Here is a 16,890-nt window from a genome sequence, read left to right as displayed (position 1 = left end):
CTTGCTGCTTGTGCTGATCGACACATTTACAAAACAAAAGACGCTGATGGAGAGGTGCGGAGGAATTTAAGGTGGGCTGGGATTAGAAGTTTTTTCATAGGCTTCAGGGATTCTAGTGTTAAGTCCTTCACAATAACATCAAGTCGAGTTTTGAAAGTAACTAAAATCCTACTGTTTCCTTGGTAACTTGGTGTTGTCTCAGGGTGCACACAGTAACAACAGCGAGTGGTTAAGTCTTTGTACCCATACATTACCTAATGATGTCATATGAGTGAGTAACCATGTTGAGCTAAAAATTACTACAAACTTGGCTTAATAAATAGGAGGTTGATAATTCTTAAATTCTATGATATTGTTTGTTGAACTTTGCATTGCCAGCATTAAGAGACCTAAATCCTTGGAAGTTATCCATATTACTTATTGAGCTTAATCTTGATAAATCACATTACAAAAAGCTAAATGGTGTACAGTAATCCCTCCTCGATCGCGGGGGTTGCATTCCAGAACCCCCCGCAAAAGGTGAAAATCTGCGAAGTAAAAACTATATGTTCATATGGTTATTTTTATATATTTTAAGCCCTTATAAACTCTCCCACACTCTTATAAACATTTCCCGCACAATTATACAGCATAAACCCTTTGTATTCTCTTAGATATTTGGTAAGATTCATTGAAATTATGTATGTAAACACACTGCTTATATACAGTAAAACCTAAATATTATTTTAAAGATATCGAGCGTCTCCGATATCACATATGTTACAGCCATTACGACAGGCAGGCCACCAGCAATAAATACGTACAATGCAAGAAAAATTGTATACAGTAAAATGTGTGTACAGTGACACTAAACTATGTACATGTAATAAGTACTGTACATAGAAAATTAATTATGTTACTCACCAACAATGACACGGCGATAACGAGGAGTTTAATTTTACTGCACACCAAAGGAGAGCATTACAGCTCTTCTAAAGGAGCCTCTTCAGGCGACTGCGTAGCATCGCAGTTGTTCTTCTTCTGGCAGTCTTCAATCCAGATCCCTAAAGCAGATTCCATCTGGACTACCACCTTATTACATCCACTTACAACTCGTTTTGTGCCCTGGTTAAAGGACACTGCGGCCGTAGATCTTATATTCTTTTCCTCCTTTTTAAATAAAAAAGAATCGTGGACTCATTGATTCCATAATGGTGTCCTGCAGCGGTGTAGCTATTCCCTTCCTTCAGCATATCCAAACCTTTTACCTTTTCGGAAATCGTTAGCATCTTCCGTTGGTGCTTGGGCACGGCCCCTGAAGCAGTAGCAGGAGCACGTTGATGCTGAATGAGCGAGACGAGACTTCCTGTTTAACGCAGCAGAATTGAATTCTGTGCTCCGGCGCTGAGCCAATCAGCACACAGGAACTTAACTGCGTGCTCTGATTGGGTAGCTTCTCAGCCATCCGCCAATAGCGTCCCTTGTATGAAATGAACTGAGCAAACCAACTGAGGAAGCATGTATCAGAAGTAAAAAGACCCGTTGTCCGCAGAATCCCGCGAAGCAGCGAAAAATCAGCGTTATATATATTTAGATATGCTTACATATAAAATCCACAATAGAGTGAACCCACGAAAGTCGAAGCGCGATATAGCGAGGGATTACTGTATACAGTGAAATAGCATTTCGGAGGGGAAAACCGTTTTGTCATCTTCCATTCTGAAACGTATGTCAGTCAGACCCAATTATTCAGTTTTTTGTATGTGTTTCATGGTTTGAAGGATTTCACTGTTGTTAGATTTTTTTCAATCTGTTGTTCATTCTCTGTGTTTATATAGGATATATAATTCCTTAGAATGCAACTCAAATGAGAATTTCTTATATGCATAGTCATTCCCAAGAGTTTTGTTTCTTCCATAAACAAATCTTTATGCACCTTGTTAGATTTGTTTGCCTTTTGTCTATAAAATGAAAACTACTTATCTGCTCCACTCCCTAGTTTGAACGTTTAAATTTCAGAAATTGTGTGATGTCAAGTTAAAATGTATTCAGTACATGAAAGTTAAAAGTATTAATTGTATGCCATGAAAGATTTTCCTGAATGCAGCACAAACACTTAACTTTCATTCCACATTAAAATAAATTCCATGTGAGAGTTTATTGAGAATCTTCGTGACATCCATTCTGCCTTCTTGTTTGGATTTGTTTGTCTCTGCACAGTGTACCCGTATGCACAGTATAGTGAACTATCCCTGTCCACTTTGTTTAATGTGGAAAAAATATATATAGTGTGGCCACTTTCCATGGTCTTGGAAGCCAGCATGCAGTTGTAAAATGAAAAAGGAAAATTTACAATTTTCAGCACTGTTGGCTGTTATTACCCACACTCCTGCCCTCAACTTGCAGCACTCTGTTTTCATTAGTCTTTACTGTTTTGCCCGAAAAACAATTTGCTGGGCAATGATTAAAAACTATGACATATTAACTGTCAAAGTTCCTTACTGAACATATGATCCATTGGCTGTGAATTGGTTTGTGATCATCTGTTCTTTGTTTTTGTACATTGCTCTTAAATCTAAACAGTCTTCCAGGAGGTAAAGACAAGTCAAGATATGGGGCCAAAACATTGTTTATGCTTTGGACAAAAGATCATACCCAATGCCAACATTTTTAAATATATATTTCATTGAGGGCGGCACGTTGGCGCAGTGGGTAGCGCTGCTGCCTCGCAGTTAGGAGACTCGGGTTCACTTCCTGGGTCCTCCCTACGTGGAGTTTGCGTGTTCTCCCTGTGTCTCCGTGAGTTTCCTCTGGGTGCTCTGGTTTCCTCCCACAGTCCAAAGACATACAGGTTAGGTGCATTGGCGATCCTAAATTGTCCCTAGTGTGTGTGTGTGTGTGTGTGTGCGCACACCCTGCAGTGGGCTGGCGCCCTGCCCGGGGTTTGTTTCCTGCCTTGCGTCCTGTGTTGGCTGGGATTGGCTCCAGCAGCCCCCCATGACCCTGTAGTTAGGATATAGCGGGTTGGATAATGGATGGATGGATGAATGGATATTTCATTGAAATTTTAAGAATATAATGGCATTGGACTATAATGGCATGAACAATGGAAAAAGTAACCCATGATCAAGACCAAAGATACTAAAAATCTTGCAGTAGGTTAAGTCAAGTATGCTTTTAGGCGTTGTATTTGAAGGAATTCCATGCTGAAATCTGTGGCTTATCAGACAAGTGAACCACTGGCACACAACCTGATGATACATTCATTCTAAGAAATAATGCCACTTGGAGTCCATTCTCCAGATTTCTATTATTGTAAGGATAAAGTCCTTTTCATTACATTTTATTTTTCACAGCACGCAAAAACAAAATAGAGTCAAACATGGTTAACCCTATGCTCCTGAAATCTCTGTCTGTACTACTGCATAACTAAAACACCTTTTGAAAGTTTTTTTTTTTCTTTCTTCAAATGTTTAACATATTCATACAGTATTCCTGGAACAAAATACTGTATCTAATTTTCAAAACTGGAAAAACACTTTAAAAAATACAATTCAGTGTCGACAACTATGGACTAATACATGAAGCACGAAAGAATATTGATTTTAAACATAAGATGGGTGATGTCAACTTACAAGGAACAAACTCTGAGAAGGATTTAGGGTTTGCTGTTCAAATAATATTCATGTCTTCCTGGTAAACATGCAGAAGTAATTCAAAAGGTCACATCTTATAATTTGTAAGGTTTAGTCCTCTTATAAAGTATTCAGTAATTTACTCACAAGATTCTGAAAACATGCATCTTTGCATGTTATAATAAATATACTAGGTGTACTTTCTACCTGATAATGTTGTTTTTTTTAACTTTTAATCTCTATTTGTATATTTGTACATCTCTCTCAGACCATGGTATGAAATGCTGATATTGCCATGGTGGCCAATGAATGAGCTGTCACTGGGACATCTGACCAACAAATTGTAGGAGTCATTAGGGGTTCTGATCTTTAAAATAGTTAATGATTTTCAAATTGAGTAGCAGTTCGGATTTAGTGCCAGATCTTCTGTCTTCCTGGTTACTTCTGTTTTGCATCCATCTCCATCCATTTCCTTTAAACGATCTCCTCCAACCTGCAGGGAAATCTCTCACTTCATAACAAGATGTTTTGTTTATTGTTGATCTCTCAGATTCTGCACTGTCAGATTAGAATTTTGAGCTGTCAGTAGGAAGTGACAATAAGAGTGCTACTGAAAAACAACGTCTACAGTGTAACAAATATTGCAAACAGTATGACCAAGCAATGCATTCAATTAGTTGCTTGAATGGCACCATAAATTTCAAAATGATAATTTATAGAATGTTCATACATTATTAGTTTTCCACAGTTTGAATAACAAAAAAAAAAAAATACAAGTGAGTCTTTCTAAAAAAAAATAAATCGGCATACACCCATGACAAAAAAAAAAATCCATTCATTTGCCTCACTTGAATATTCAGGTCAGGGTCAGAGGGAAGCTGGAGCCTACAATAGGGCTCAAGGCAGAATCAATCCCTGGACACGGCACCAATCAAAAGAAAAAAAGGCATGTCTCAAAAGAGTCAACCTTATTTATTCTTTAAAATGGGCTTTTTTGTGAATATAATCTAGGTCTTAGAAATCTTCAAAAACTTCATTTGATTCTGGAGAGTTTATTCAGTTAAAACATTAAAGCAGGAAGCACATCATGACATGAAATTTTAATTGGCAATCTGCAATAAATGGTCATGATGGTGACATAAATACTCAAATGACTTTTAAAAAACATCCAGATGAGATAACAGATTAAGTACTCTCTTTCCCCTTTGGAGATCTCTTTGAATGATAAAGTTGTGGAGCTTGGCCCGGACACAGACAGGCGGACACGTTGACGTCATCCACAACACATTTATTATACATATAACTTACACAAGTGCACCTCAAAACCCCCCAAAAGTCCCCATACTCCTGGCCAACACAATGCCTTATCTCTTCAGACCGTTTCCTTACCTCCTCCAGAGACCTCGTCCTTCTCCTCACCCAACTCCAGCTCTGAATGACAGGAGGCGGCCCCTTTTATATGCATCCGGATGTGCTCCAGGTGATTCCCCGAATTCTTCCACCAACACGCCCCAGTGTGGCGGAAGTGCCGGCTGCATCCCCAGAAGCACTGCAAGTGTCCCTGCTTCTCTTCCCCCCAGCACTTCCTGGTCTGGCAGAAGTGCTGAGGCCCAGGGTTGCCAAGGCATCGGGGCGCCCCCTGGCGGTGACCACGGGCCCCTACAGGGTCGAGCTTCAAAGCTCGGTACCCGTGGCCCCCAAAGCAACCAGGGCGGTCGCCCCCTCGTGGTCTGGAGGAGGTGCAAGCCCTCCTCCGGTCCTCCTGGGCGTCCCGACTGGGTACCACCCCCAGCCGCGTTCCACAAAGCATAGATTAAAAAAAGCAATTATAAAAGACTAGCAAAATACCCGCGCTTCGTAGCGGAGAAGTAGTGTGTTAAAGAGGTTATGTAAACATATATATACATATACATATATACACATATCTACATATACATATATATATACATATATATATATATATACATATATATATATATACATACATACATACATATACACATCCACATATATATATACATACAGTAATCCCTCCTCCATCGCAGGGGTTGCGTTCCAGAGCCATCCGCGAAGTAGAAACCATATGTTTATATGGTTATTTTTATATTGTCATGCTTGGGTCACAGATTTGCGCAGAAACACAGGAGGTTGTAGAGAGACAGGAACGTTATTCAAACACTGCAAACAAACATTTGTCTCTTTTTCAAAAGTTTAAACTGTGCTCCATGACAAGACAGAGATGACAGTTCAGTCTCACAATTAAAAGAATGCAAACATATCTTCCTCTTCAAAGGAGCAAACAAATCAATAGGGCTGTTTGGCTTTTAAGTATGCGAAGCACCGCGGCACAAAGCTGTTGAAGGCGGCAGCTCACACCCCCTCCGTCAGAAGCAGAGAGAGAGAGAGAGATGGAGATAGAGAGAGACAGATAAAAAAATCAATACGTGCCCTTCGTGCTTTTAAGTATGCAAAGCACCATTCAGCATGTCGTTTCAGGAAGCAGCTGCAGCTGCACAAAAGATAGCAACGTGAACATAATCTTTCAGCATTTTTAGAAGAGCGTCCGTATCGTCTAGGTGTGCGAACAGCCCCCCTGCTCACACCCCCCTACGTCAGCGCAAGAGAGAGAGAGAGAAAGTAAGTTGGGTAGCTTCTCAGCCATCTGCCAATAGCGTCCCTTGTATGAAATCAACTGGGCAAACCAACTGAGGAAGCATGTACCAGAAATTAAAAGACCCATTGTCCGCAGAAACCCGCGAAGCACCGAAAAATCCGCGATATATATTTAAATATGCTTACATATAAAATCCGCGATGGAGTGAAGCCGCGAAAGGCGAAGCGCGATATAGCGAGGGATTACTGTATATATATACACATATCAACATATATATACATATACACACATACATACACACACACATATACATATACACATACATACATAGTGCGTTGTAACACGGGCTGTGATTGTTACATGGGAGGGAGACGACAAATCACAGCTTCCCGCTTTCTAATCGGGCCTGTGATTGGTGCTTTGACTGATGCCCAGATCCCACAGTATCTCTCCTTAGGAGAGGCGTTAGGCAAGTGTAATTGAATAGCGGTGTTGCAAGTTTAGCTTTACACCTGTTTTTGAAGCTTATTGACTGAAAGGGGCTTTCATGAAAAAAGTTAGGGCTTTGCTACAGGATACACCCTCCACAAGTTAAGGAAGTAAAAATAAAGGTATATATTTCTGTTTTATTTAAACCTTTTAAGTTTGTATGCGGGTGGCATGGTGGCGCAGTGAAAGGTGCCAGTTGGGAGACCCGAGTTCGCTTCCCTACGTGGAGTTTGAATGTTCTCCCCGTGTCTGTCTGGGTTTCCTCCGGGTACTCCGGTTTCCTCCCACAGTCCAAAGACATGCAGGTTAGGTGCATTGGCGATTCTAAATTGTCCCTGGTGTGTGGGTGTGTGTGGGTGTGTGCGCCCTGCGGTGGGCTGGCACCTTGCCCGGGGTTTGTTTCCTGCTTTGTGCCCTGTGTTGGCAGGGATTGGCTCCTGTATTTAGGATATAGCGGGTTGGATAATGGATGGATGGACATCTGTATGCATAGCCCTATTTGCCCGTTTTCATTTTTTTTCTTTCTTCAGTAATATTTCAGCAAACCTGGAGCTTGTCAGTTCAAATCCTGGTACTGACACCACTGTGTGACCCTGAGGAAGTCACTTCACCTGCTTGTGCTGCAAAAAACAAAAGTAATGTAACAAATTGTACCTCAGATGTTGCAAGTTGCTGGAATAAAGGCATAAGTCAAATAGATAAATATGTATTATACACATAGGAAATATTCATTTATTTTCAGTTAAGTCATCTGCAGCAAACCTTTATAAATGAGGGTTTCTCCTTTTTAGATAGTGCAAACTGTTTCTTCTTCATTGACGTTTTCTCTTGGAGAGCATTATTCATTTCATTGAAAATTAAAGCAGCAGCTGCCAAAATATGTAGCTTTCTTATTAATTTTTCAACATTGTGTAAAATAACTTTATAAAGTAACATAAAAGGTTTAAATACTGGTTATCCTTTTACACTAAAATATTACTAAAGAGATACAAAAAAAAGTAAAATGCATATGTTGTTTTTCTTTAAGGAGATTAAATATTACTGAAGAAAGAACAAAAAAAAAAAAAACTAAAACAGCCAAATGGGGCTATGCATACGAACTTAAAAGGTTTAAATAAAACAGAAATATATACCTTTATTTTTACTTCCTTAACTTGTGGAGGGTGTATCCTGTAGCAAAACCCTAACTTTTTTCGTGAAAGCCCGTTTCAGTCAATAAGTCTTAAAAACAGGTGTAAAGATATTGACAATAAGCTACGCAAACCCACCAAAACATGGAATCGTTTAAATCAAGGAGCTGCGCTACCTTCTTCCAGATCGGCCCCAAGGCGTTCATATTTTTCCAAAGCAGTTCTGATCTACATCGGTATCTGTAGCTGAGTCGAAAAACACCATCCCATACTATTAGTTAACGATTAACACATTTCTATATGTATTGTAAGCATACAATACAACTGATAATATGTTGCGCTTATTTATCTGGTGTACCAACATTTTTGCGCGTTTAACGGCTGAAATCCAACGTGGTTTGTGCCCTTCAGAATGAAAACAGTTTACATTTACCTTTTTAATAAAAGGCGAGCTTTTAAGCCTGAGAAATCACCCCGTAAATGCACACATTTAATTGCACATGTGTTAATATGTATGCTTACACAGTATTAACACTAGAATTACCAGAGCCTACGAAAAAACTCGTAAATCCGTCCCACCTTAAATCGCGTCTTAAATCCGTTTGCACCTCTCCGCCAGAGTCCTTTGTCATCTAAATGTGCTGATAAACAAAAGCTACTAGCAGCCAGCTATTCCATCCCCCCACCGACAGAATGAACTTCTCCTAGCTCAAGCCTTGCCTTGATTTGATTACCTGGGATTGAAGTGGAGTTTTAGATTGGAAATAATTCTAGCGTTATTTGGAATACACGCATTTCATGTGTGTTCCATTTCTATAGTAGGCTGTGCAAACACATTTTTAAAACAGAAACGTTTTTCATATTCTAATAGTAAATGACAAAATGTAGGCATAAACTATATAATGTATGAAGCCTGAAGTCCATATATCAAAGAAACACTTTCACAAAAGGTACAAATAAGAGAACACGTGCGCTTTCATTCAAAAAATTTTAAAAAAAAAGCCGCGTTAAGCATGCCACATTGACATTCTTACTACAACCGCCGCGGTGGCGTAATGGTATCAGCCCCTGACTGGGAATCAGAGGGTGGCGAGTTCGATCCCGCACGGCTCCACTTCGAGAAATGAACTGCTCTTATTCTTACAATTTTAGAATAACAACATAAATTTGATTTCAGTCTGTAACAGCCGGTGTAACTTATGGTACTGGTAAAGGTTAGCTTTTTTTTTTTTTTTTTTTTTTTAATTCACTTTTCATTCTCGCAGTCGCATTCAGAATCAATCCATACAACCCCATCTGACACAGCTGGTTTCACATAAATAAAAGTGCACTTTTATTCAAGACTATAACCGAAGAATAAAGAAAGCAAGTTACAGTTGGTGGTTGATACGACAGCTTGCGTGGTGCAATGTTAAGAACTGCTGATTTCCGATCCGTGCTATATAAAATCATCACATTCAAATATTAACAGTTCCCACACACCCAAGGTCCGCCATTCCTACATTTACGACATGTGTACTTGTTGCAGTGTACACACCTCTCTGTGCTATGGTTCCTATTACAGTGAATGAGCACCTGACACTGTACTTTCTTCCCTGGGGGAAGCTGAGGTCTTAGAACGGAAGTTTGTTGATGTTGTATCATCTTTTCTTTTTACATCACCTTTTCCTGTAAGAAGCGACGACGAAGTTCCTCTGCAAGGTGAGCCATGAACACTCTTCTTTTCTCAGTGGACCCCGTGCATGCCTTATACAGTACGTGTGCGTTCATCGCTGCTAGGTCAAGGATGTTGTAGAACACAGCAACCGGCCACCTCCGTGTTCCTGTTCGCAGTGAACAAGCACGCGCCTTCTGGTCCATGATGTCAACGCCACGCTGGGGAAAAAAGAAAGACAAATATATGTGACATTTTGAAGAAATCATTTTATCACCAGAAGAGCACCAGAATACTTCGTCACACTAATATTTTTTTCATTAGCATACCTTCATGTGGTTGTAGTCTGTGACCGTGTTTGTTTTTTTTTTTTTTTATCTTTCCCAATCTCCACATCATGGTGCATTGTGCTGAGAATGCAGACAGACTTCATCTTTTTGGGCACATACACTGTCAGCATGGCACTGGGAGATCTAAACACCAGCGTGGAGAATTGTTCGTGTACTGAACTGACTTTAGCTGTAGGTGGAAGTTCCCGTCGCACTTTATTCATGGTGCCAAGCAGAGTTGTATTGCGGTGCAGCAGTCTATTAGCCAGCGAAAGTGACGTGAAGAAGTTGTCTGTTGTTACGGTTCTGCCTTTGTCCAGAAATGGCTCCATAAGCTTTATGACCACAGACTCGGAAAGTCTTTCTCCCGTGGGACGACTGGGATATTTTCCTAAATAAGGAGTGGCATTGCACATGTACTTTGTCTCCAAATCTGCCGCAATCCAAAAAGGCAGAACCGTAACAACAGACAGCTTCTTCACGTCACTTTCGCTGGCTAATAGACTGCTACACCGCAATACAACTCTGCTTGGCACCATGAATAAAGTGCGACGGGAACTTCCACCTGCAGCTAAAGTCAGTTCAGTACACGAACAATTCTCCACGCTGGTGTTTAGATCTCCCAGTGCCATGCTGACAGTGTATGTGCCCAAAAAGATGAAGTCTGTCTGCATTCTCAGCACAATGCACCATGATGTGGAGATTGGGCAAGATAAAAAAAAAAAAACCAAACACGGTCACAGACTACAACCACATGAAGGTATGCTAATGAAAAAAATATTAGTGTGACGAAGTATTCTGGTGCTATTCTGGTGATAAAATGATTTCTTCAAAATGTCACATATATTTGTCTTTCTTTTTTCCCCAGCGTGGCGTTGACATCATGGACCAGAAGGCGCGTGCTTGTTCAGTGCAAACAGGAACACGCAGGTGGCCGGTTGCTGTGTTCTACAACATCCTTGACCTAGCAGCGATGAACGCACACGTACTGTATAAGGCATGCACGGGGTCCACTGAGAAAAGAAGAGTGTTCATGGCTCACCTTGCAGAGGAACTTCGTCGTCGCTTCTTACAGGAAAAGGCGATGTAAAAAGAAAAGATGATACAGCATCAACAAACTTCCGTTCTAAGACCTCAGCTTCCCCCAGGGAAGAAAGTACAGTGTCAGGTGCTCATTCACTGTAATAGGAACCATAGCACAGAGAGGTGTGTACACTGCAACAAGTACACATGTCGTAAATGTAGGAATGGCGGACCTTGGGTGTGTGGGAACTGTTAGTATTTGAATGTGATGATTTTATATAGCACGGATCGGAAATCAGCAGTTCTTAACATTGCACCACGCAAGCTGTCGTATCAACCACCAACTATAACTTGCTTTCTTTATTCTTCGGTTATAGTCTTGAATAAAAGTGCACTTTTATTTATGTGAAACCAGCTGTGTCAGATGGGGTTGTATGGATTGATTCTGAATGTGACTGCGAGAATGAAAAGTGAATTAAAAAAAAAAAAAAAAAAAAAAGCTAACCTTTACCAGTATCATAAGTTACACCGGCTGTTACAGACTGAAATCAAATTTATGTTGTTATTCTAAAATTGTAAGAATAAGAGCAGTTCATTTCTCGAAGTGGAGCCGTGCGGGATCAAACTCGTCACCCTCTGATTCCCAGTCAGGAGCTGATACCATTACGCCACTGCGGCGGTTGTAGTAAGAATGTCAATGTGGCATGCTTAACGCGGCTTTTTTTTTTAAATTTTTTGAATGACAGCGCACGTGTTCTCTTATTTGTACCTTTTGTGAAAGTGTTTCTTTGATATATGGACTTCAGGCTTCATACGTTATATAGTTTATGCCTACATTTTGTCATTTACTATTAGAATATGAAAAACGTTTCTGTTTTAAAAATGTGTTTGCACAGCCTACTATAGAAATGGAACACACATGAAATGCGTGTATTCCAAATAACGCTAGAATTATTTCCACTCTAAAACTCCACTTCAATCCCAGGTAATCAAATCAAGGCAAGGCTTGAGCTAGGAGAAGTTCATTCTAAGTCGGTGGGGGGATGGAATAGCTGGCTGCTAGTAGTTTTTGTTTATCAGCACATTTAGATGACAAAGGACTCTGGCGGAGAGGTGCAAACGGATTTAAGACGCGATTTAAGGTGGGACGGATTTACGAGTTTTTTCGTAGGCTCTGGTAATTCTAGTGTTAAAAGACACTCAACAATTAACGTCATTTACCTTCGTTCCCGCGTTCGAGTCGTGCTGTAAATTCTTACTGTGAAATATAATTGACAAATAATTTGGTGAATGAACTTGTGAAGAAGGTGGAGCTGGAGTATTGCGTCACTTCATTAACGAAAATGCCGTGATGTGCGGAAGGGCGGGGGGGGTGTGGGAATTGACGGAGAATGTTTTCTTCAGCGCTCTTTGGGGCTCCTCCTTGTTTTCAGTTCACATGATTACGTAGGAGGCGTGATGACGCGATACGCGACTCCGCCTCCTCCATTACAGTACAGTCATCCCTCACCTATCGCGGGGGTTACGTTCCAGAGCCCCCCGTGATAGGTGAAAATCCGCGAAGTAGCGACCTATATTTATTTTATTATTTATACATATTTTAAGGCTTTATAAACCCTTCGCACACTCTTATAAACCTTTCTCACTCTCTTGTTAACCTTTCCCACACTCTTATAAACACTTCCTATGCTCTTAAACACTTTCTACATTCTTAAACACCGCAGACCAACACTGCACACTGCACGCAGCGATCAGACGTCGATGTGTCTGCACTCGCTTTGTGAAGGGGGGCAGCTGAACTCACGCTGAGCAGAAATGGACTTTGTGCTGCTTCTGCCAAAATGCCTGCTTGTCGCTCTGCGCGTTCGGAAGGAGGAGGAGGAGTGGGGGTGTGTGAGGGCTGAACGCACGTTAGCTCAAACCCCCCTCCCCGGAAGCGCAGTATGCTCCTGCCACTTCGCATTGTCAAGGGGGTGGGGAGCTGAATGAACGCTAAGGAGAAGTGGACTTTGTGCTGCTTGTCACTCTGCGTGTCAATAATTTAAAAGCCTGTACAGCACCTATTTTACTGTCTCACTGTCTTGTCTTGCGTGAAGTTAAAATGTTTTATAATAGTGAGATGTTACTCATATCCTTAGCCCGACATCCACATATCATATGTGTTAACAAAGTGTGTTTTATAAGTTTACATGTGTTTAAAGCATGTGGGATGGGTATTTTAAGGCTTGAACTATAAAAATGTTTATTTATATGGTCTTTCTATATCGCGGATTTTCTCCTGTTGCTGATGGGTCTGGAACATAACTTAGGCGGGCAATCACTTGTATTTAAAAACCCGCGAAGTGGTGAATCCGCGAAAAGTGAACCACGAAGTAGCGAGGGATTACTGTATATGGACAAAAAAGAGGTTCCAGTTATGACCATTACGCGTAGAATTTCGAAATGAAACCTGCCTAACTTTTGTAAGTAAGCTGTAAGGAATGAGCCTGCCAAATTTCAGCCTTCCACCTATACAGGAATTTGGAGAATTAGTGAGTGAGTGAGTGAGTGAGTGAGTGAGTGATTCAGTGAGGGCTTTGCCTTTTATTAGTATAGATTGAGACCCTAAGAATGTTATTTGTGTTGCAATCAAAGTCTCCATTTTCGGATAGCTACCTTTAAAATATAAATTGTTCACAATATGCACTCTCCAAAGATAAGTTTTTAAAATAAAGTTGATTATTCCTTCCTTATGTACTTTACTCGTGTCATACAGTATATTAAAAAATCCCTTCAGTGGTTGCTGTCTTGTTGCTTGTTCATAGTCGAGCCATTTTGACGACTTCTTTTTCCTATTAGTCTTTTCCTACTTCATTGTGGGTTATAGGTTTTATAGGTTTCAGCGTGATTTTTACAGCCAGATGCCTTTCCTGACGCCAACCCTCCTTATTTATCCAGGTTTAAGACTGGCTCCAAAATGGAGGCTGCATTAGTTGAGCCATTTTGACTACTTTAGAGTGATTCCTTAATTAAGGAAAACCTCAGTTGCTGGAATCTATATACTGCATGGTGGGCAATAAAATGGAGGTAGCTTTTCCCATCCTGTTGGAATTATTTGCACCCAGTGTACTGGGACATGCTGAAACTATTTTTGATGAGACTGGTATTTAAAGTGCATCCATATGAAATGTTAACCTCACTGTTGCAAAATTCTGCACCCACACAGGAATTTAAGATAAATCAAATACTTATAGCATCAAAAATTCTCTTATTGCCAACTCATCCATCCAATTTCTTAGCCCAGAGTATGTTCATTGTCCTAAAAAAGTAAAGATACAAAGAGGATGGGAGGTAGAAGCAATTTACAAAAGAGAATAAAATGGTAGGGAAAAGGGGATTGAAAAATATATCCAAAGTTAGTGGAGTTGGTCTTTCTGACCACATTGTTTTCTCCACTGGAAAAGTGTTTTATGTTTTAGGATAGCTTCCTTCCTTCCTTCCTTCCTTCCTCCTTTTTTGATAGCTTCCTTTGGAAATTCTCATAACTCGCATGGAAACCTCCACATGAACAAGAGATAAATGTCAAAGAGGCATCTGCTTAGAAACCTCTTACCTTGACATCAGAAGAATCTTTGCAACAATGTTACCCAGTAGAATTTTATGGATGGAATTAAAGAATAAATAGTAAAACATGAGGAAAGGACCTTGAAATTTAACAGCGAAGATAAAACATACCAGACGCCAAGAATAAAAAAAAAAAAAACACACAACTTCAGGGTGATGGCTTCAATAACAGTGAATAAATGTGCTAATGTGTCCTTGTGAGTACAGTGGCATAATAGATCAGGATAGAGCATCACAGCTAATAGTTTTAGAAGATGGTGAAGTACAGTCTTTACAGTCTCATTTTCATCATACATAATTATTTATAATGTCCAGTTAATGGACAGTAAGGTCAAGATTAGTAAAGTATATTTTGATCCTCTCCTCTTGTTTGTAATAGGATTTGCAGAATACATTTGCAAGACTTGGAAAACATTTAATAGCCACTGGGAGACGGAAGGAGAGAGAGAGAGAAAGAGAGAGAGAGAAATAGAGACATTGTTTAGAGCTGGACCTGGAGGGACACCCAGGTTATCTTCCAGGCATTGGGGTGCACCTGGTGATGGGCTTTAAAAAATGTGGATATTTGCTGTAGATTGAATTCACTGTTCTCCTGTAGGCTATTCCAGTAAAACTTCTTCACCTTTCAGTGAATCCACTGAATCTCTGACACCAGTTCAACTTAAGTATATCAGCTAGATTATTGATAAAGTTTTTCTCATATTTAAGCACACAATAATGAACAATAGGAGGAGTTTAAATTGTGTGTGTGTGTGTGTGTATATATGTAGCCTCTATCCCATTGGATAATAAAAAAGTAGGTAAAATCATATAACACTCTTAACTTCTCTTCTGTCTTCAAAGGAGGAATATGACACAACCCTTACAATGTCTTCAAATGCTGATTCAAGGCTATCTTTTTTAACCCTACATGGACACCACTTTTAGGTTACCCAGCCATCAGATATTTTGCCTGCAACTCATTATATATTATTGACCATCTTAACCTCTAATACAAATGATGTTTTTTTTATGGGTTATAAACATAAAACTTTTTGTAAAGTTACTTTGCTTAAAGCCTTCACATTTCTGAGATTCATAGATAACCTTTAGGATGTTTTTATGAATGGTGAATAAACAAACTACTATAACTGCAGTGAAAATCCATTAAAGGCAATGGTGGTTCAAAAGTGACCCAAAAGACATGCAACGGTACACCATTCTTTGTAAACTGTACAAATTGTTCTTCTTTAATTTCAAGAAAAGTGACAAAGCTTCATCCTGAACAGATGAAGTTTAGGGTGCTAGACACAAAACTAGGTCAATTTTGACCTGAATATATTGTAAGGGTTAACTTAATCTTGCTATTTATATACACTTCCTATTTTTTATATACTAAGTGAAAACAAAGTGTATGGGTTTGGGCAGAAGTGACATTTATTTGTATTAGCTGCCATGTGAAAATTCTAAATCGTCTTTAAAAATATTCTTCATCTTAATTGTTTTCTTTCATACTTAAGAACCAGACAAACAACATATGCGCCTTTTTCTCAACTGAAAATTAAGTGAAGTATTATAAGCATTGGGGAAGTGGCTAACAATCTTATTCAGAAGTCATTTTGCCCAATATATGATTCACACAGAAATGATATTCACATATACTATATGTATATGTGTAGACTTTCATTCTCTGCACACTTTATTTTAAACAGATTCATTTCCCTTTTTGCCCATCAATGTTCACTATGTTTTTAGAAAGGTTTGCGAACTTAAAAAAATCAAAAACTGAAATCTACATATAAGTATTCAGACTCTTTGCTGAGCCACTTCAAATTGTGGCCAGTTGCGTCCTGTTTTATTCTTGAGATGTGTATAAAATTTGATTGGATTCCACTTGTGGCAAATTGAAATATTTGGACACAGGTTAGAAAGGCACACGTGTGTATATAAGGTCCCACAATTTATAGTGCATGTCAGGACAAAAACCAAGCCATGAAGTCCAGTGAAAAATTGTGGTAAGTTATAAATTAGGACATGGGCATAAACTATTTCTAAAGCTTTGAATTGGAATGGAACCATCAGAACTCTTCCTGAAGTTGGCAGTTCTGCCAAACTAAGTAACCATGTAAGAAAGGCATTGGTCAGGGAGGTGACCCAAATAGTCACTCTAACAGAGCTTGAGAAGTGCTCTGCTGAGGTGGGAGAAACAGTTGGGAGAGCAACCTTTTCATTAGCACTCCTTTAATCCTGCATTTATTGTAGAGTGGCTAGACATGTATTTACTTTGCATTTACTTCTTTATTACAGTAAGAAGTCAAGTAAAATGACATCTTTTATTGGCTAACTAAAAAGATTACAATATGCAAGCTTTCGAGGCAACTCAGGCCCCATCTTCAGGCAAGAAGGGGCCAGAGTTGCCTCAAAAGCTTGCATATTGTAATCTTTTTAGTTAGCC

At 39.6% G+C, this 16,890-nt stretch overlaps 1 protein-coding gene across 1 annotated transcript in view; it reads left to right on the top strand.

The window, feature by feature from the left end:
* LOC114646635 (heparan-sulfate 6-O-sulfotransferase 1) overlaps positions 1-16,890 on the top strand; it is a 134,287-nt gene that overhangs the window by 111,121 nt on the left and 6,276 nt on the right. The window lies entirely within an intron of this gene.

Source organism: Erpetoichthys calabaricus, chromosome 2, assembly GCF_900747795.2.
Source record: "Erpetoichthys calabaricus chromosome 2, fErpCal1.3, whole genome shotgun sequence".
Classification (NCBI taxonomy): domain Eukaryota; kingdom Metazoa; phylum Chordata; class Cladistia; order Polypteriformes; family Polypteridae; genus Erpetoichthys; species Erpetoichthys calabaricus.
This window is presented reverse-complemented; position numbering and strand designations above follow the sequence as displayed.